This window comes from Helicoverpa zea, chromosome 26 (assembly GCF_022581195.2).
Source record: "Helicoverpa zea isolate HzStark_Cry1AcR chromosome 26, ilHelZeax1.1, whole genome shotgun sequence".
Lineage (NCBI taxonomy): Eukaryota > Metazoa > Arthropoda > Insecta > Lepidoptera > Noctuidae > Helicoverpa > Helicoverpa zea.
Window position 1 is genome coordinate 3,895,996 of NC_061477.1, and position 21,914 is coordinate 3,917,909.

Genomic DNA, 21,914 nt, shown 5'->3' on the forward strand with positions numbered 1-21,914 from the left:
ACAGTCACGTTTACGAGCGTGTAAACGGTACGCCCGAGCCCGTGAACGCGCCCGTGCCCGTGAATGCCGCGAATCGGTCGAGTGTCGGTTTTTTGGCAAAGTTCAAAGGATGAATGTGCGGGCGCCCGGCGACTGTTTACACGCGCGCGGGCAGTCAGTCTCTCTTGCGCTTTCGTGACGATTAAACGTTCCAAGAAAGTCGCTACGATCGGAGATTACAACATGGCGGAATGGTTAACGTCGTTCATCATTTTGATTCTTTTTCCAATAAAAATAAGTTAAGCCAAAGGCTATGACAGCAACAACACCGAGATCCTCGCTGCTCGCCATTCTTGCACTGACTGACACGACGGAGCGCGTGTGAACAGCTTGAATGTCCGCCTGCCCGCGACGGGCTGCACGCCGCGCAGCACGCCAGGCAGCCCGCCGGGCTGCGCGGCGCGCGTGTGAACGTAGCATGAGAGTGGAATATCAAAGCCTATCATTATCTCAGCAATGTAACAAACAATCTGGTCTTCAACCCTATTGATCAGCGCTGGTACTTTGCACGTTTCTGCTAGTACACTCGCTGAAATTCTGATATAGGCTTTAAATACCCTACATCAATGTATGTCCAATATCTAGTCAAGAAACTGTAAGCTTCTTAGCATTCAACACCCAACATGAATACCTTACTGCATATAATAGTGCGATAGGAATACTTATATTTCGGTTAGGCATCCAAGAACACTATTATCACCGGACATTGCGTTCTGTAATGTTTGTTTGCTTTTCCTAATGTGGTTTTCAAAAATTTAAGTAGTCAAAGAATTATTATGCTTTGATGGTAAGCTTTTTAGTGTCATGGTTACATATTGATTATAACGAAGGTGTAAAGTAACATTACGAATCAGATTTTAACTAATTAGAACCATATTATGCAACGAACGCACTTTAACAGGTGTCACTAACTTTGCACTATATATTTTGAAGCTGTGACATTCTGCATCACCATAAAATAGAAGAGTCCCTGACCCTCAACTCATGCTCTTCTTCCTTTCAACAAGGTGACAGCAGCTCACAAACAGTTTTCTAGTCGATGCAATTTTCCTTTTGCAAAACAACCGCTAACCTTTCTAAAACATTTGTCTACACATAGATAAATGTGGGATTCTAATTCTATATCTCAATTTCATGAGCAGCTATGCTGCTCTCATGTCATACTTGACCTCATCAATTTGATGATCAGCTTTGTGCTGTTTCCATTTTTAATATTTTACGCTTTTCCAATTTCATGACCGCGTATAGGTAACGTAATATTTTTTTTTTATATAGTTGGCTGCATAAGTATGTTTATAGTTTCGTTCAAAAGCGCTTACCCTTTATTGCAGCTGACTTTATCTACGTTGTTTTAGTTAGACAACCAGAATATAAAAATAATATTATCTTTTATAGGGACAGCACCCCAGTAAATTTTTAAACGATTTGGTGACTAAGGGCAATTTTACTTCCTATACTTTAAGGAACACTTACTCAGATTATATTTTGCAGTAGGACTTAGGAACTTAATAATATTTTAGTTATTATTAACCAAATGTCGACGCAACTGTGTAGTTTAATTAGCACAAAAGAGTAATAAATGTCGATAAATGTAAATAGTGATAAAGTTCTTTACCTCTCGTGCGAGTCCAATTGTCTTACGGTAACCTAAGATTGGTGTTCTAAGATCAATTATTATTAACCCTAACGCTATGGACACAAGACATTATTTTGTTAATAGATATCCATCCCACCACCCACATGGATCTTATCTTATGGGATGGGTTGAGGAAATTACACAACTTTATATTACAAGTAGGTGTGCACTTCAAGAATATATTAATGTGATGATTTATTAACTTGAGATCAATAAATGGATTCTATTTCATATATGTTCATATATGGTTATGTTATTCGCCCCTATGGAAGCATATTCTTCCACAACTCTCAATGTACTTATACTGCTTATTGGTACTGCAATACTGTAAAACATAATTTGCAAATAACAATATTATAATGAGGGCCACTTTGTTAAACTATTTGTAAACACCAATGTAAATCAATAAAAAAGAGGCCAATTAAAATTCATTCAAGCCTGAATCTTGAAGGTTTTAAAAGCACACGCAATCATCAACTTTTGAGAACTTGATTGCAACAATCATCCATGAGCTAATCATCATTAGACAGTTCCCAGAGTAAGTATCTACATTGGAACTCCTTCCAGGTATCATCCTTAAAAGATTTTTTGTCACAGATGAGAAGGCCCAGTTGGGTAAATGATGATGATGTCCTCCTAGCCGATTATCGGCTACGGCGGCTGTACTCACGTAAGGGGATTAGCCAACTGCGCAGGACATATTATAGTGCACAAGCATTTGCGCAGACACAGGTGCACTCACTGTTCCTTCACTCTCATAACCCGATGGGACGGCAATCCGACACGACCGGAAAGAGATCAGGCGCAGGACCGACATTTACGTGCTTTCCGATGCACGGGTGTATCAATCACCAACTTCCAGGCCCGACCCGGGAATCGAACCCGAGACCTCGTGCTCAGCAGCCGCGTTTGCGACAGCTAGACCAACGAGGCAGTTGGGTAGATAAAGTAGCATTGTCAAATAAATCACAGATTGCTCCAATGCTTAGTTCCATATTCTTTTGATCTAAGAGTTTTATATCAACCTAAAGTACTGAAATTACAATTGTGAGCTAGCATGTTTACCAAAGATTCTATCTATTGAATACCAAAATTTTGATCCACATTTTCCAGCTAGTATTGCTGCTTGTATGCTGTTCTACTGTTCTGTATCTTCTGGAATATCTCTGTTGTATAACAACCTCTTTAATACAGCAAAATAAAGTAAAAGTATTGAAATTATACCTAGGGTGACTGAGCAACTGTTATAATTAACACTATTATGGGTAGGCAACCCACTAGAGGTGTTGATGGACTTGGATGTTGTGCATAGGTGAATACATACCAGTATAGCTGGGCGAGTTCTTCAACATACATGGACAACCTACTACGGTCCCTCAATGTGCTGTTTGTTTAACTAGATACCTAGCACATGTTTGTCATTTGTGGAACCGTTGAGTATATAACCCACCAGTTTGTTCTTGTAATATCCTCTATATTGCAAGCACTTGAATTAAGTTAGTTAAGTACCAGAACAATATAGCAGGTATAAGTTGTTGACTAGACTCTGAGAAGTTAAGTTTGGAAGCTTTTTATGATCCAAATCACCGGGCACAGAAAATATAAAAATTATCAAGATTTACTATTTAGTTGTTGCAGTAGTTGACAACTATCGCCAGATAATTTATGCGTGTACAGTCAATTGAATGACCAGTAGACGTTCACTACCGTTAACTGTCAAGCTGTCAATTTAATGACCAGTAGATATAGACTACTGCCAACTGTCAAGCTGTCAATTTAATGACCAGTAGATATAGACTACTGCCAACTGCCAAGCTGTCAATTTAATGACCAGTAGATATACACTACTGCCAACCATCAAGCTGTCAATTCAATGACCAGTAGATATAGACTACTGCCAACAATCAGGCTGTCAATTTAATGACCAGTAGATACACACTACTGCCAACCATCAAGCTGTCAATTCAATGACCAGTAGATATAGACTACTGCCAACAATCAGGCTGTCAATTTAATGACCAGTAGATATAGACTACTGCCAACTGCCAAGCTGTCAATTTAATGACCAGTAGATATACACTACTGCCAACCATCAAGCTGTCAATTCAATGACCAGTAGATATAGACTACTGCCAACAATCAGGCTGTCAATTTAATGACCAGTAGATACACACTACTGCCAACCATCAAGCTGTCAATTCAATGACCAGTAGATATAGACTACTGCCAACAATCAGGCTGTCAATTTAATGACCAGTAGATACACACTACTGCCAACTGTCAAGCTGTCAATCTAATGACCAGTAGATACACGCTACTGCCAACTGCCAAGCTGTCAATCTAATGACCAGTAGATATACACTACTGCTAACCGTCAAGCTGTCAATTTAATGACCAGCAGATTTTTGGAATAGAATAGGTCTTTATTTGCTTAGAATGCAGGCACTTACAAAATAGGATTGTAAACAACATAATAAGATCCGTGTACATTCCGCCTTGTTGGCATGCAAGCACAACAATTATTAAACACAATTGATTATAAGGCAAATAGGTTATTGTATTATATCCTCTAGGAAATCCCACCACTGCTAAAGTCGTCTTGACGACAATTCAACAACCAGCAACTTTATATTGCTTCCAATAAATGCCTATTATTGAATAAACTTTGATGCAGGTTTAAGAATGAGTAAACTGATCACCAAGTAATGATTTTGTATTATAAATTACTCATTTGATAAATATTAACACCTGCAATAAATATTGCTACTTCCATTAGAATTGTAACAAGGTAAACTTAAACAAAGAATTTCGTAAAAAGGTTAAAATTTGTTTGCAATTCGGGTGATACATACATGAACATAAAAGTTATGTATACTTTGTCATTCTACTCTCTTCCCTTCCTTCTTTCCTTTTGCTCTTTTTAATATGATTGAATATTAACATCGGTCAGAGGTTACTTGTTGTCAAAGCTTATTTAGCATACATTAATTTGGTATAGGCATGAATAGGACAAATTATTTAGTATAACCTTGTATATCAAATATTTTTCTGGATCACAGAACTAATAGGTAGTTCAAAATTATAAAAATTAGATAATAGGTAACTGTTGGTCCAAACACTCACGGTTTTATCCTCGTCGCCAATGTATTGTACGCTCATTTTATTATGTTAATCGACTCACCAACGCACCACCACACAGGTCGACAGTCTGACAACGACTGACTCCCCACCGCTCGATCCGGTATTTATAACCGAGTGACGTATGCGCACGAGGCGTCATAATAATGACATAACCTATACAATGATGCACGTGTACCTGCATACACTACACTTAAGTTACTAGACTTTATTTCAGTTACGTGGGTTTGAACATCCATGCCGCTACATTTTAACTTGAATAACTTTTCTGGCAAAACTGGTAGTAAATAAAGAGGATATATAGCAAAAAAAATCATTCTTCCTATAATATATCTTGCTGGCAACTCCATAGCTCACGCACACACTCTCATTCACGTACACAACGTCAACACGAAACGTTAGGACACGCAGTCTCGCCCGGAATTCAACGTATTCCGTTTATTTTTAATTTCTTACGTTTCTTCGCCATAAAATTATAACTTTTACGGTGACATTTCGTATATTTTACGCAGTTTTAGTATTGTGTGCCTTGATCGCAGTTGACAGTTTTGGGTCTTGTGTATTATAAATAGGTTTACGACTTTGTATGTTGATTTCTGGTATTCTGATGTAGGGTTAGGTTTTTCTGTTAGTTAGGGCTAGTTGTATCCGCGGTTTCATCTAGGTCCCGGGAGTATAATTTCGGGCAGCCGGGAAAAAATAGCTTATGTCCAATCCAAGTACTGCATAATGTTCTCTTCTATTTTGTTTTTGAGATCATCATCATCAGCCTATCGCAGTCCACTGCACGCCGCCACTGCATGTCCTGCACCTGTTTTTGAGATGCCTAACGCTATTGACACAATAGATTATCAGTTCAAAACGGCTAAGGAAACATTTATAAGGACGACCGCTGGAAAACCTGCTGTTAACTCAAAAAAAACAACACCCAAATTGTTTCATCCGTTTAAGAGCTACAGTGCCACAGATACACTTATACAAATAGACAGACATACCAGTTATAACACCCCCCCCCCCCTTTTTTACGATATGGTTTATAAACCCAACATGAGTAGTGCACTCGTGACCTACAGAGCGACTGCGGCGTGCAGTCTAGACAGTACTGTTTTAGCTGCAATCAATACCACTAGACGAAACCTCTATATTTGGCTTTATAAAAGCTTTTTAGCTCATACTGATTATTTGACCGAATCTGGTCTGGCTAAAAAACTAGACTTGTTTTGATATTTTTACTGTTTGAGCTAGAATGATCCTTGAAATTCGCGGATAAAATACCACCTTTTTATTTAAATGTCTACTACATTTTTGTATTAAATAGCGGCGGCGGGCGGTAACTAACAGCCAAATATAATTTCATTTACAGAATAAAAATGTATCTCAAGCAAGTAGGCATCAAACTGCCATTAGATATTCTAAACACAAAAAAAAATACAGTTCTCGTGCTAGCGTAAGACCAGTTCCTGTGCAATATCATCATAACCTGGTAATTCACACCTCAGCAGTACATACTCAGATTTAGGTATAACTAGTCCAAAGAAAAGAGAATCTAATACAGGTCTTACAACATTACAAAGCTACCAGAATTTCAAAAGCAAAATCTTCAAACATTTACGAGCACACCGCCCAGGTGGCGTTCCCTATAACAATTTCAAGACAATTACATCTTAAAACTGAATTGTTTTTACCCTAAAAAGTAGGTTAATAATAAATTTTATACCGCCCGCTTTTAAATGGACATCCGCACAGAAGTTTAGAAGGACCATTCAACGTTAATACGTTTGCAAACATCTTGGAATTGTTTAGTCTGTGGGTAGGTGAGAGTGACAGAAGAATAAGTTTATAAAATCGATGCTATATTGGTCTAAATATGTACCCTTTTTGTACCTAATATATAGATCTGAAGATTTTGTTATTTGTTTTGCGTGAATATGCTAATCTTAGGAAATACTCGTCTGATTTAAAAACATCAAACATGTTAAATACCAGAAGCCAGAAAGTTTGACAACCAAAGTCTCTCCTAGGAGTTGGGTTGCCCAGGTAACTGGGTTGAAAAGCTCAGATAGGCAGTCGGTTCTTGTAGAGCACTGGTACTTAGCTGCATCTGGTTAGACTGGAAGCCGACCCCAACATATGTAGTTGAAAAGGCTAGAAAGATAATGATATGACCGCTATAGAATTTTATGTTAACTTTACCAGTGTAATTCACAATTGGAACTTCTGTTCTTTCTTCACTCTATAGTACAGAATAACAAAGTAAAGCTGGGTTTAGACAAAGCGGTTTTCTTAACTTTACCAACAAAAGGTAAGAGTATAAAAGGTGAGTGCTGGCGTTTGTAGTGTCTTCTTAGTTTGTTTATATCTTTACTTTCGGCGACTTTGTTAAGATGGCGCAACTGTGAAATCTAGGTTCCTTTTAGGAAGCTAAATTGTATTACAGTTTGTAACTTTATGGATAAGAAGTGTTGAATTTTAGTTCAATGTTGTAAATATGTAAATAATATTTACTTCATTGGCTGATCTCCTTAAAATGGGAACAGCCGCCGTGGCCGCCGTTGGCCGTGGACGCCATTATTCTTATGAGCCGGTCCGAATAGTGTTCATCTTTAATTGAAGTGTATGAAGACAGAATGCCACCCATCCAAAACAGACCGAAGATTTAGTTGCTTTACCCTTAGTGGTAGTGACAGACTGCTTAAATATGACATAAACCCATAGCGATATTAACAAATTGGTATTTAAAAATAAACCCTAAAATATTGGACTGCACCTAACTTAGTTCAAAATAGCAGGTAGCTTAATAAAGCTAAGTTTAAACTTGAAGCTGCCTTACGTTATTCTAGACTAAAGTTAGTTAACAGATTAATATTTAGCCGCGGACGATACATCATTCCTGACACTTAACTAAGAAGTTTGAGTAACGGTTAGTAATTTTGCTTGAAGATTGAAAACTGGGTTAAGTTTTAAGTTGTAAGAGGTTTAAATTGTCTTAAAGGTAAGGAGTGTAGTTAAAGATTGCTTAAATGAACTGGTAGCGATTTGTTTTTGGATGCGTGTTATATTGATAATGATAGAAAGTATCACGTCCAAAGACTATGTTATTATGCTATGAAAATTTAATACAATTCTAAAACAAAATAATATAGTTTCAAAAAATTGCATTAGCAATAGTTGCTACTTTTAATCACCTCGCATATCAGAAAATACTCTGCACATATATTGTAAACTTGATCCCACCCAAAACAAAAATGTGAAAAGCTGCCAAGTTCGATAATATGGGAATGCTTCGCCTATAAAAGTGTGTGAATACTTGGCAAGTTTTCACACACCTTGTTATAAACCTACTAAACGCAATGAATCAAGTATTTAATTTTCTATTAAAACTTGCCAAGTAACATCATTATAAAGTAACTATTTTTAACTGAGGTATGTGTATGGAACTTGGTACTTATTCAGATCTCACTTCTTTTATAGGCGAAGCATTCCCATATTATCGAACTTGGCAGCTTTTCACATTTTTGTTTTGGGTGGGATTTCATTTATTTTTGTAAGGTTGTTTATTTTATTTTTTTCTTATGATTAAGTTAGTTAAGGAAATGTCTCATTTATAGTATCTTTCAGATTTTTGAATATGCACTATGCTTCTTACAAAGAAATGAACTAGATTAACTAAATGGACTAGATTTACCAACTGACTGACATGACATGTTATCATATATTATGTTCGTGGATCAAAGTTACACATTCGTTATTTTTGAAAGTGACTCACACTTGGCCGTTTTCAGATTTTTACTTTACTTTGACTAAATATAAACCTTTGTAACGAATTTCAGATCGGTACGACCATTCGAAGATATGTAAATATAGATAAATTTAGTTCGTTTTAGTTCCTTAGGGGTATAATCTGAATTATTTTGAAACTGACTCACACTTGGCCATTTTCAGATTTTTCCCTTTACCTTGACATAAAGACCTACCTCCATGCCAAATTTCAAGTCAATACGACCATTAGAAGTGGTCTAGGTTTTTGATGAGTGAGTCAGTCAGTGAGTGTATAGTAAAAATAGCGATTTTCTGACGTCAATGTCTCAAGACCTACAATAGGTATATTAATGAAATTTTGTATTTTAGATAAGTGAGGGGGTCTCAACAGATACTAGAAATTTGATATGCGTAAATAAAATAGATTTTGAGTTATAGGGGGTCGAATTTGGCCCGAAATGGTTCGTGTAATATAACCCACGGCCGGTGTGTTGCTTTTTTTGCTCGAACTTGGCGGACACACTGCCGTGTGTCTAGATAAAACACCTGGATTAATATCACTTTGCAAGCCAATATATTCCGGCAACTTCAACACAAACTATCATTTTCCACTAAGCAAGTTTGCCGGGAAACGAGTCCGGAGTCCGGAGTCCGGACTCCGAAGTCCGGACGTGGCATCCGCAACACTAGTTCCCTCACTAGTTTGTGTTGTGTAACCACGGAATAAGCATGGGTTTTATGCTATTCTAGAGTTCTTGTTTGTTCATGGTCGTGGCAGTCACTGTGTTGTTTTATGTAAGGTCTTGATGTTTCATGTGGTTTTACTCGCATTATGAAAGTAAAAGTTAGTAGTCGTAAAAGGGTCAAATATTGTCAAGTAATGTGGCTTTCTGTTGGTAAAAGAATTTCCAAAATTACTTCAATAGATTTGAAGATAACCCTCTCATAAACTGACTATGTAGGTATTACCTATTAAAGTTAGGTAGCTTATCTAAAAATTGTATCCAACTGGGAATTTAAAAATTTCATACACATTTCTATACCCGTTCGGCCATCAAATACTAAATGGCTGGCCGATTTCGGGAGCCACGGGATTTTTATTACTATACGGGTTTTATCGTTTATCGTCGGACCGATCCGGGCGAATCCGGACGTACGAGTATTCAATATGTTGGAACCGCATGGGAATAGAGAAATTCGTCTTTAGATTGGTCGTACTGCGACTTGCTTTGGAGATAGTATTTTAGGGGTATTTTTCATTTTTATATTTATTTGATTCGTGTATGTTTTAGATATTTATAGTTAGTTATATTTGAGACATAAGATAGTAACTGGTATATTTTGTGGAAGTCACTTAAATAACAACAATGACTTTCTTAGTCTCAGAAAAAACCGTCGCATTTGCCATTTCAAGTCAAAATTATAGAACTGAAAAAATCTTGAACCATTGATTTTTCTGTTCCGCAAGTTTAGTTCAAATATTTTCAGAAAAAAACAATTTTAATACAACAAAAGTACACTCGCAAACAAAAACACAATAGCAACGCGTTATCCAATTCCTTCGCAATCAGAGAACAATTTTTAGGACCGGCCGTTGCGTATGAATTTTTCACACGTTTTCGGGGGTCGGCTCGAATAGCGCTTTTCGTTCTCACTGTACCTAACATTGTTTCATTTCAGCGCGATTAAAAAATTCACACACTACGCCCAACTGGTGCCCGATAAAGTGTGATTAATAAATAAATGTTGCGTTCAAATGTTTTGTGCGTGATTGTACTTACTTTTTTTATAGGGGAATTGGCGATTGGATTAGGTGCTTAAAATTTTATATTTTTTGGATATTACTAGGTCTTTTCTACACGAAAAAAAGCTTTTTTCTATTGCAAAAAAATTGGTTCTCTCAAACATTGTTTTTAGTTTTGAAAGAAATAGTCTTTGAAACTTTGGATGTTATTTGGAAAAATGGCATTTCGAATACTTTATTTTAAACAAGGTCCATTAAATATTCTTCTCCATTCCAAGCCCTAAAAGGATAACTTTCACATTTCATACCACAACTAAAAAGAACTTTTTCAATTTTATTCCTACTGCATTTCTAGCTCTCCTACCCTAGGGGCTGGATTTATGCATATTTCTGAACGTTACCTAATGTACCAACAAATTGTGTTTATATGATACGACGTGGAAGTAGCTCTACTTATCATCATTTGCCTAGCCTTTTCCCAACTATGTCGGCTTCCAGTCTCGGTCCAAGTTCCAGTGTTAGATACATGGAGTGTCTGCCTATCCGACCTCCTCAACTCAGCGGTAAGACTGGTTACGCCGATACTAATTTGGGTTAAAAGAGTAAAATAATTAAACCAAAATTCAATTCAATAATGACACCTACGGCTTTTAAACAAAGCTTCGCCTAGTATTTAAATTAAAGCCTTTAACTAAACCAACCACAAATTATAATTAGAAACACCCGAAATGGAAAAACTAGAACGAGCAATTTTAACGTCGTGCTTAAAGTAATCGCAGAACGTGACAAATTACAACCGCTCCAGGCTAATAATAAATTACTCATAATTTTCGCAAGAAATAATAACAATCTTGAAGATTTTCATAAAATATTTTCTTCTAACAGTTAGTCTTTCGACACGCCGAAAAATCTTGTTAAGCCATATTTCAAGCAGAAGATTAGAGAATCCAGGATCATTGCTTCCATTAGGGCTTATGACTTCTTAACATTTGGCAAAGGACCCATTTATCTTACTTATTACAAAAATCCTTTAACAAGAAAAAAAAATACCAAAAATAAAATTTCATGCCACCTCTGTGAGTTCTAAAGTCTGCACGGTAAAGTAGGAATTCGCTTGGCATCGTGTATCGTAAATTTGTACCCGTAAATCACAATCGGCTGACGCATAGCTAGCTTCGTGAACGTCAAAACATAGGGCACAGATGTGTAAATCAAAGATTCCATGGAACGCGACAATTTTATTTTGACAGTTCCAACCTTATTTCTATGGAAATAAGAACCATTTTTGCCTAATTTTTCGTTAGCAAATGATATATTGAAGTTGGTCGCTAGAACATCTGTTGACGGGGTAATTATTAAATGCGTTTACGAAGCAAGTGTTGCGTGGATTAGCGGTGACATAATGTTACATGTGTACTTGTCGCCTGCCCTGTTTGTCTGTGTGTTTGTGACCCCGTTTCCTCCTGATTGGGGAGCGCGGGTGTGGTTTTACATTGACGGAACTATTTTAATGATGAGGTGTTTTTTTGTGCATTCTTGAATGTTGACAAAAAGTTAAGATGCACTTGCAGCTGTCACTTCATTGATGGGAGGACGTCTCTCTTTGACCTACTGAAGTCTGTACGTATTGTTCTTCTGACTATATTTTTCACTCGAGTGATTTATCTATGTATGTACTAATTTCAATGTAAGGTCCGCAAAGGGATGAAATTAATCGCCTTGCCAACTCAAAGGCCTTAACAATCAAAACCCAAAATCCATTTAGAAAATTAATCACCATAATCGTTTGGAAGCTCAATAAACAAAACTTTTGGCAGTTCTCAAAAACGACTTAACAATATCTACTTTTAACGGGATAGAAATTTGGACACACCAGACAAAGCTACCATTGAAAATCTTACCGTATTTTGAAGAGTGTAAGGTTCAAAATCGTCTTGTGTTAGTGTAAGGGTTGATCCGCAAACAATATCAAATTGTAATCCGCACCCTTAGCTCTGTCGAAGCCAAGTGCTGGTAACGATGGACCTTAAAGCATCAGAACCGTTTTGGCCAAGTTTCCAAGTTACAGATAAGTTTATAGACATAATCCATCGTTTTTAGTCTGATTTGGATATAATTTGTGGTCGGTACTGTTGGATGAAAATGTGGTCGGTCTACCACTCTAAGTGCCAGGTTTGTTTTAGTGTGATAAAATCGGCAATGAGAATACTTTTCGAAATTCAGTTGAGATTCTCGGACATTTTAAGTAGGTATAGATAAACTTTAGCTAAGTTGATTTTTGTACACTATTTCGTAAGTAAGTGTTAAAATAAATGAAAAAAAAAAAGCAATAAAAATCCAAGCTCTTTTTCGAAGCCATTGATAAATTACAACAAAAGCGCAATAAACCAAAATATTTGAGTGAATGTAACAGGAAAAAAATACAAATGACCCTCATATATCATCTGCGCCCTAATATCTATTATGGGGGAAAAAAAGACAAAGACATGGGAATTATTAGCACATCAATTGTATATTTTACCCCATTGATATAGCCGTAGTTTGGTAGGGTTGCCGTAAGGTAAAATTACATACAGCTGAGTTGAGGAAGAAACCACCGGCGGTAAGGTACCAAATATGTAGCTAAACCCAAGAATAAATATGATATTACATTACATCCCTACTAATATTATAAATACGAAAGTAGCGGTGTCTGTCGAGCTGTCACACCAAAGCCACTTATAAACACTCTATGTACTTAATTAGATATCATTCAACAATTTAACACTCACTCTATGTACATTTCACTCTAGAGAGCTTGAGAAAGGACATAAGCTACTTTTTACCTAGTTACTGAAATTAGTCCTCCCGGGACGTATGATAAACAGCGCAGAACAATTAATGAAAAGGTGACGATGAATTAACATATCATATCTAAAGCCCTACTTAGTTGGTGATAGACAAAACAATCATTTTCGCATTAATACAGGCTTTAAATAAAGGCCGGTTTAGAAACATAAAAGCTCGTTAAAAAGACCAAAAACACATGTTTATTAACACATGAATGATTTAGTATTCCTGTGTGGCAGCCCTGAGGGTTTTGCGCTGTTAGAAAATTTCCACATTTTAATTAATGGATGCTGGATTGTTTTCTCTTTGTAATTGTAGCTTTTTTATTTTAATTAGGGCCACAAGTGGCCACAAGTGGACCCTGATATCAAATCATCATGATATTATTCATGATGATTTGATATCAGGGTCATGGTTATTTTTAAGGGAGTAGATTTTTTACCTATTTATGTAGTTTATTTGCTATTGATTGCAACAAGTTTGGTTTTATTTTTATTCTAATTTTAATAAGAAGCGGTTTTTTGTTTGTAAATCTAGTTTTATATCCTATTATTAATTTGTGTATGTTGGTTAACCTGTAATTGGCGACTGTGTAAGTCCTAGAAATAACAGAAATTGTACTCTAAGGTTTATCTACACAGAAGCTGTTGGTAAACCTTTTAATAAATAAATAAATATTCTCTCTATGTTTTTATTTATTCTTTCTACATTTCTGGTTTTCCCATACAACAGGAAATTCGCTTAAATTGTCAGTGCACAACTTGTTCTACACTAACTAACTGAAAAGCAAAGTTAATAAACACTACACGACCAACGCATATTGAGCAAAATAACCGAAAAAAATAACCCTCTTTTGTGCTTTGCCAAAAACGTATAACAACAGAATATTGTGTTTTTATTAACAAACTAAAATAACAAAGAACAATTAAGGAACTCCAATGAAAACGTACTCCCCAAAATCATATTGCGGTAACAAACAAAAATATAAAAAAAAAACTTACTTTTGTACAAGTGAATCAATTTGGCACGAACCCCGCTAACCTGTGGAGCCAGTGTACCGACACCAAATTAACTTAAGTGCTAGGCCAATTGAATTTTATTTGTTGATTGTACCACTCGCGGTTTCAAAATAGAGGAAGCTGATAGGCTAAAAAGGGGATAGTGGATAAAAATGGCCGCCGAAATATAATTTTGTGGTTTGTTTTTGGTAGAATTGTGGCAACTGTACTTTTTTTGGGGCACAAAAGCAGAAAAAAAATAGTTTATGTTCTTCGTATTTCAGATTTCTTTTAATTAAATAAGCTGAAAATCGCATTGCATTTAAACAATTCATTTGTCAAATACTGTAACTGAAGAAAAAGTAACTGGACTATCTTGCTATCGGTACATTAACTTGTAGGTCCATACGTTTTTCTGTAGGTAAATTTCTCTATTTACATTTTGGCAACATTAATAATATTTCAAAAAAACATTCAATCGCGTGTTTAGTTAAAAAAATATCTATCGTACCTACTACCAAAGTCTTTCTAAACTACCCTTACACTTAGCGTCATCTATATACTTGAGTACTAGTTTCATCCCCCGCATGAAGCTACCTACCTGACTATCATCCATCGCCGCCTATCTGCCACGCTCCACGTAAATATTACTTGAGATGTGTACGGTGTCCATGACGTATGGAAATGTTGTACGGATAAGTTTACTTTTCAAATAAATACCTTACTAATAAATATTTCATGTAAATGCGACATTTCCTTCGTTTTTGTATGTATATACTGTGCTTTTACGTAATACATAGTCAACCGACTGAAATTAAATGAGGTACAGATAAATTTAAACTATGAGAAAGGACATGAAAGGCTACTTTTAATCGAGGTGCGAGATGTAGTTCCCAATTTAGACATGTCTTAACCAAAAGAGCAAATGCTCATTTAATCCCCACCTTTCTAATACTTTTAAAGACGACAACTAAACAATGCTTTGAGTCATGATATTATGTTCCATTTTTATTTTAAAGGTCTTTCACACGAAGTTCTTTTCCAAAATCGTAGTCACCGTACCATCAGATCCTGTTAAAAAAGACTGCAGAGTTAGGCAAGCGTCGACATGAGCTCGTTTTTCATGCACCCACTACGTTGCAGAAGAAAATGTGCATTATACATATTGATTTTGTAAAAGAAACTTGGCGTGCTAGGTAAAAGACTATTTTGAAAATATTATGAAGTCCGAGTAATCTTTACTTAATAACTCTGTAACTCTCAGTAACTTCTTTTTTCTATCCGGCTTTCACGCCAAAACTATTGAAGTTATTTAAATATTAAGTACATAAGCAGATAGTTAAGAGCCTGAGAAAGAACATAGGCTGCTGTTTATCTAGATGCGGGAAGCAGTTCCCTAGAGACGGAGGAGACAATTAGCCAACAGTCACCGACTTCAACTGGCCATATCCACAAAGGCAGCTTCATTGCCGATGCATTGTTTAAAGGACATAGGCTACTGTTTATCCCGATGCGGGAAGCAGTTTCCTTGGGGACGCAGATAGAGCCTCTGGTGACCTATATTTTAGAAACTTTGGACCTACACGAATGTTACTTCGGACAACCTATCACCCTACCGTTTATTACAAACCTAACTATCCTAGTTAAAGACTGACGAACCGCAAGAGCTTAAGTTCGACTCCCGGGCGCATGTCAGTTAGTGAGACAATTAGCCAACAGTCACCGACTTCAACTTGCCATATCCTCAAAGGCAGCTTCATTGCCGATGCATTGTTTAATTGTGCGAGAGTTTAACGTGCAGTTAAGTGCTGCTGTCTTGTGGTTAGTTTAAACTGTTGGTAATTGATAGTTTGTGGGTTTGTGATGGCAAGGATACTTGATACCGTCGCTTTTTGAAATTGATGGTAGGTATGGCCCGCAGCTGGTACACCTTTTTGATTATATTTCAGGCAATCTGATACCTTGGTCTGTCTCTACTAATTTAGCGAAAGGTGAGGTTCACTTAAGCAGAGGAATATTTTTTTTTTGTACCTAAGTGATATATTAAAAAAAATATTTCAGTGTCGGAAAGCTACACTGTTATTTAATAAAATAGGCTATATTTTATCTGCTAAGCATATTAATGGGAATTTATTCCTAACGAAGTTCTTTATAAACTATCGCTTAGTTTAATTAAATACTTAACATTTCTTTATACTCAAATAACATTTTGGTGGAATGGATTGATTGTTATTAAACCAAGAAGAGCATTTAAATCACGCCCAAAAACCTCGTTTAAAAGTCTTCACGAGTCTCTAATTAAATTAAAATGTACCACATTAACAAACCTTTACACGCCAAAGAATGCGAGAAAACTCGGAATTCACCAAAACCGTTTTGTACGTTTTTACGGAATTCCCATAAATTCGTATGTAAGATAGGGAATGAAAAATTTATACCTGTTAGCAAAAAACGTAGCAAATGGCCTCTAGGGATTTTAATAAATTATTTAATTGGAGTGTTCGAATTCATTAGTACAATTATTTTTGTTATTTTATTGCTGTATTTGACATTTTTGTGTCCCCAAATATAGTTCGAGATTTGCCAATATAGAGGTTTAATAGCCACGCGGACTATACACCGTGACTTTTTAGTCGTCTTACAACGGCAGCCCACTTCATGTATCCAATGACTAGTAAACGTTCATATAAAAAAAAATAAAAAATATTCGATTTGAATAATTTTAAAATAAAAATTAATTCATTATTATGATGCATGACGTAGATTATAAGAACACCCTGTTGTGAGCGCTGCCCGAATCTTGTATCAATGGAGCGCGGCGCGTTAGGAAGGTACCTACTTTCTACCGTTTGATACGTAAACATTTTTTTTTTCAGTATTTTTCTTTGCACCTATTATCTTAATTAAGTAAGGCTATAAAATTAATGATCGTGTCTAGTGGTATTTTATGTCGGATAGATTGAGTGGACCACCTTTGTAAGACGACTAAAAAGTCACGGTGTATATCTATATCTATATTATCTATACATATAATAAATCTGTAAAAAAACTGTGTCTGTACATTGAATATATTAAAAAAATAATAATTGGGCGGGGTTTAGAAACAGTAATGGAGCACAAATCCAAAAAAAAAATTCTGTCTGTTTGTCTGTATGTCTGTATGTCTGTATGTCTGTATGTCTGTTTGTTTGTACACGCTAATCTTCCGAACTACTGAACGGATTTCAATGATTTTTTCTTTGTTGTATCAGTATTAAACCTGGTCAACATATAGGCTATAATTTATCTTCGAAACTTGAAGACCTGATGCAGAACTCCAACAGACCAACAAAACTATAAGAGATACAAAAATGGTGCCATAGCAAAAATTGTTTCATGTGATGAGCATTTTCAGCTGAGATAATAAATTTTAAGATCTGGAACACCTGACGTGGAACCCCAAGAGCCCAGCTTCTCTGTACCATATACAGGTATGACGTTTTAGCAAAAGTTGTTCAATTTGATAAGCACTTTCTATTGACTTATACAAATTGAAGATCTAAAACACCTGATGTGGAACTCCAGGGGCCCAGCTAGACTATAGCATATGAAGATATGAAGTTTTAGCAAAAGTGGTTCTATCTGATAAGGACTCTCTATTGACATATAAACATTGAAGATCTGGAACACCTGATGTGGAACTTCAAGAGCAATACTACACTTGGAATGTATAGAAATGAATGTTATGAAATAGGTATGGTGAATCAAAAAAAGTAATTAGTCCGTCTTTTAGATAACCCTAAAATAATGGACACGTATTTTTCTTTTCTCTCTCACACAAACAAATAATAACGAAGATACAACAAAGCTTGAATTTCGTGTTAAGTCACTACTTAGTACAAATTTTACATACCTAGACGTGGCGTCACGAGCCCCCACTCTCCGACTTTGTTGCATTATATCTCATTATTATTTTGTATGTCTCTTCAGACCTCGGGACTACAGAGTTCCGAATTTTTGGGAGGCAAACGTGGGGCCGAAGCCAACACGCTGAAGCCCTTTTGAGACAACTTTAATGAAATGGTGACACAACACCGACGATTATCCCTTTATACACTATAGAAATGAACCCAAGGACAATCCCCGGTGGACGTCGTTAAAAAAAAAGACAATCCCCGGTTCTGTGCCAAACTATTGCTAACTATGGAGGAAAACTACTTGGGCTATTGTGATGGGATGTTAGTGGATGACAATGTATTAGGTACATGTAAAAATGGCAGGTGGAGACTCGCCACCTCACTTACTGGGCCCCCGGGAACCAGTCACTGAATAGCAACAAGAGGGCAACAGGGACATGAGCGGCTGAAGGGTGAGGATACCTCGTCGGACTTTAAACGCAGATTACGCACCTACCCTCCGAGCAGGGCTACTAATCCTGCTCTAGCGACTCCACTCTAGACGGCCAAGCCAAGCCAGAGGCGTGAGACCTACCCCCGTCATGGTTCACTCCGACCGGCCGGAGATGGGGGACATTATACTCTCCCTGGAGAACTCAGTATATATAGCCCCGCGGGGTCGCTACTCCCCGTCATCAGCCTCAGATGTCCTGCGGTGCCTATATCTCATTATTATTGTCGTTATTATCTCAAGAGCCTTTGTCCCAATTATGTTAGGGTCGACTTCCAGTCACGATGCAACTGAGTACCAGTGTTTTACAAGGAGCGACTGCCTATCTGACCTCCACAACCCGGTTACCCGCTCAAACCAACACCCCTTGGTAAGACTTACTGGCTTCTGACTACCCATAACGACTGCCAAGAATGTTCAATGACAGCCGGAACCTACAGTTTAACATCCCCTCCAAATAACGGTCATTGGTATCCAAAATATACGTAGAAAGTATATACGAACTTAGAAAAGTTGCATTGGCAGGCACTTGCCAGACCTGGAATCAAAGACGCACGCTCATACTTGAGAGATTGGTTTTCTACCCACAAAACCACCACGACTTCCACTAAATAACCACGACTTTGTCATCTATTTAATGTTTTTTTACGTAATAATACGTGTAATATTTTTGCCACACACAACTTAAATGCGGACTAATTAGAATCACTACTTTTATCCCTATGGTCACGTCTATTGCGGTTCAGTTCTCAGCGTTTTTAACCCCCGACGCAAAAACGACGGGGTGTTATGTTTAGTCTGCTGTGCTTTTGCCGTTAAAGTACAAAAATTAAATATATGGAACGTTTCTAATGGTTATGCGTATTCCGTTGTTTTCAAGTCAACGGGCCCTTAAAATTCAATATCAGACTATTCAGATCTTTGATTTTGCTGACCCCGTAGTCGCTGGCATAAGGGACAGGATCCGCGTACGAAGTCGCGGGCAGAAGCTAGTTTTTAAATAAATAAATAAATAATGTCAGGACACCTTTTCACACACGGTCAGTTAGCCCCATGCTAAGTTATTAATTAACTTGTATTATGGGTGCTAACACAACTGATAAACTACATGTAGCTACATATATACATATTTATAAATACATATCATAACACCCAGACCACGACCAACAAGCATGCTCATCACACAAATGTCGACCGAGCCGGGAATCGAACCCGAGACCTCAGGTTCGACGGTCCGGCATGGTGACCATTGCGCCATCGAGGTCGTCCTTCTTATTTTTATTTTCCATACTAATATTATAAAGGCTCCAAAACTACTGAACTCTTTCTGAGTAACATAGATTATATCCTGCCCCGGTACGGGCAGTAGTCCCCAAGGTACGAGGGTGAAACCACGGGAAATGGCTAATTTTACATAAAAAAGACCCATAACCCTCGCTTTTCCATCAACTTCTAGGATATTCTTAAAACAGAATGAAATAAAGAAACTCTCCAACACTCGAAGAATAATTCCATCTCGCACTCGTAAACTGACAGACGCCATTTTAAAATCAAGATTTCATTTTCAGGGACTCACAGCTCTCCCTATAAACTATGAAAACGTCTAGCTCGTTTCAACAATATTGTATTCAAACAATTTTGTTTAGACCAACGAGCAGTCTTACCGAGCTTCCTCGAAATTGTTTCAACCACTTTGGTCTTAAAACTTGGGAATATTCAAACGAATTTATATTTTAAAGTTGTAGTGTTAGAGTGCATTTTGTTTTGTTGCTTGATTGGAGTTATTTCATTTTTTATTTGGACTGCAGAGTGTTGCAAACTTGTGTGATCACTTAGAGAAATTGGGGTGGAATGGTTTTTGATTATTTGCTTGTGCTTTACCATTTAAATATATATTACAGTTCCATTTTTTCATATAAACTTATTGGAAAATAGTTGAATATTTTTTTTGTCATTTGTGTACTCGCCCTATGATCAGTCAAAGTTAAAGTGGTATTTGTGCCGACAATTTGAAAGTTTTCATTTATATTTTCCTAAGACAAGTACCCGTTTTTTTACATGTCTATATCAAATGTATGTGTACTGAATACCCTTTTCACTTAATTAAGTTTGACAATTCGCGTACAACAAACATATCTCATGATATGCCTTTATGAATTTCTCTATACCGATTCCTTTTTGTTATTTTGTACTGATATGTCCTCAATATATACACTCGAGTGCCCACAAAAGGGAACAGAGTAACCCAAGCAATATCAACAAGAAAACACTCAGTATGCGAGAGGAATATTTTTTTTATTAAAACTACCCGCCGTCTAATGTCAAATGCAAAATGTTATTACGCAGGCCGTGTACGACGATTTCAATTTCAACAAGTGGGTAGCGATATTGCGCCTCTAGTGTACAGTGTACACTGCCGTGCATTGTAAAGTGGTGATAGATTTTATATTGGTTTTGCCAGATAGTTTATCTCGTCTTCCTCTTTTTTTTTGTCGTGGAGTGTAAAGTGACTTGATTTTATTACGTTTTTTTAGAATAAATGTGACTTGCCTTTATATTTATTCTTAAGTAAATTTTATTATACAGATGCAGCCTTTTAGTTTGAATTTAACTACTATCTGTAGTAAAAAGTTTTTGCAACACACAAAAATTAAGTACTCATTTGAACATCTTTGGCGGTCGTTAAGTCATAAGCAGGGGCCAGTAAGTCTGACAGCCAGTCTTACCTAGGGCTATTGGGTTGCCCGGGTAACTGGATTGAGGAGGCAGTCACTCCTTGTAAAATACATATTCTGCTGCATCTATTTGTACTGGAAGCCGACTCCAGCGTAGTTGAGAAAAGGGCATGCAGATAATGATGATATATCAATGCACATTAAAACCAACAATGCGACATATCTCATGCTATTGTTGGCAACATAATCCAATTTTCACTACTGACACTCGATCTAAGACAATATATTGTCACGCCCAATATCCTAACGAAACGAAAGTCAGAATAGATTGACATTATATTTTATTAACTTTTATTACCTATCAAGATGTTGTAAATTATATTTAGTGCGACGGCAATAGTAAACGTTAAATCTTTGTCTATTTCTGTGGTACTAGCTGTTTCAGGCGGTTGCACCTAGTTTTCTATTGGCAAAAGTATGTTCAATGTCGATTATGTAGATCCGTAGAATCCCCTCAACCTGACACTGTTGTAATTAATAGGAACAGACTGAAAAGTTGGCGGGTTTGTTTGAACGTACTATAGAACTGCCATTCGTTTTTGGAAAATTCATTTCGTACCCGAAACCCTGGGAAAGGTTTTTTCCTGAATATTATTACGCTACAATAAATATCAAGGAGCAAGCTCAAAAGGTCTATGTGCTTTCTCAGG

General features: G+C 36.8%; 1 protein-coding gene across 5 annotated transcripts in view; it reads left to right on the forward strand.

Annotated features, from left to right (window-relative positions):
- The window catches only part of LOC124643126 (heterogeneous nuclear ribonucleoprotein L-like), a 441,770-nt gene that overhangs the window by 349,963 nt on the left and 69,893 nt on the right, over window positions 1-21,914 (forward strand). The window lies entirely within an intron of this gene.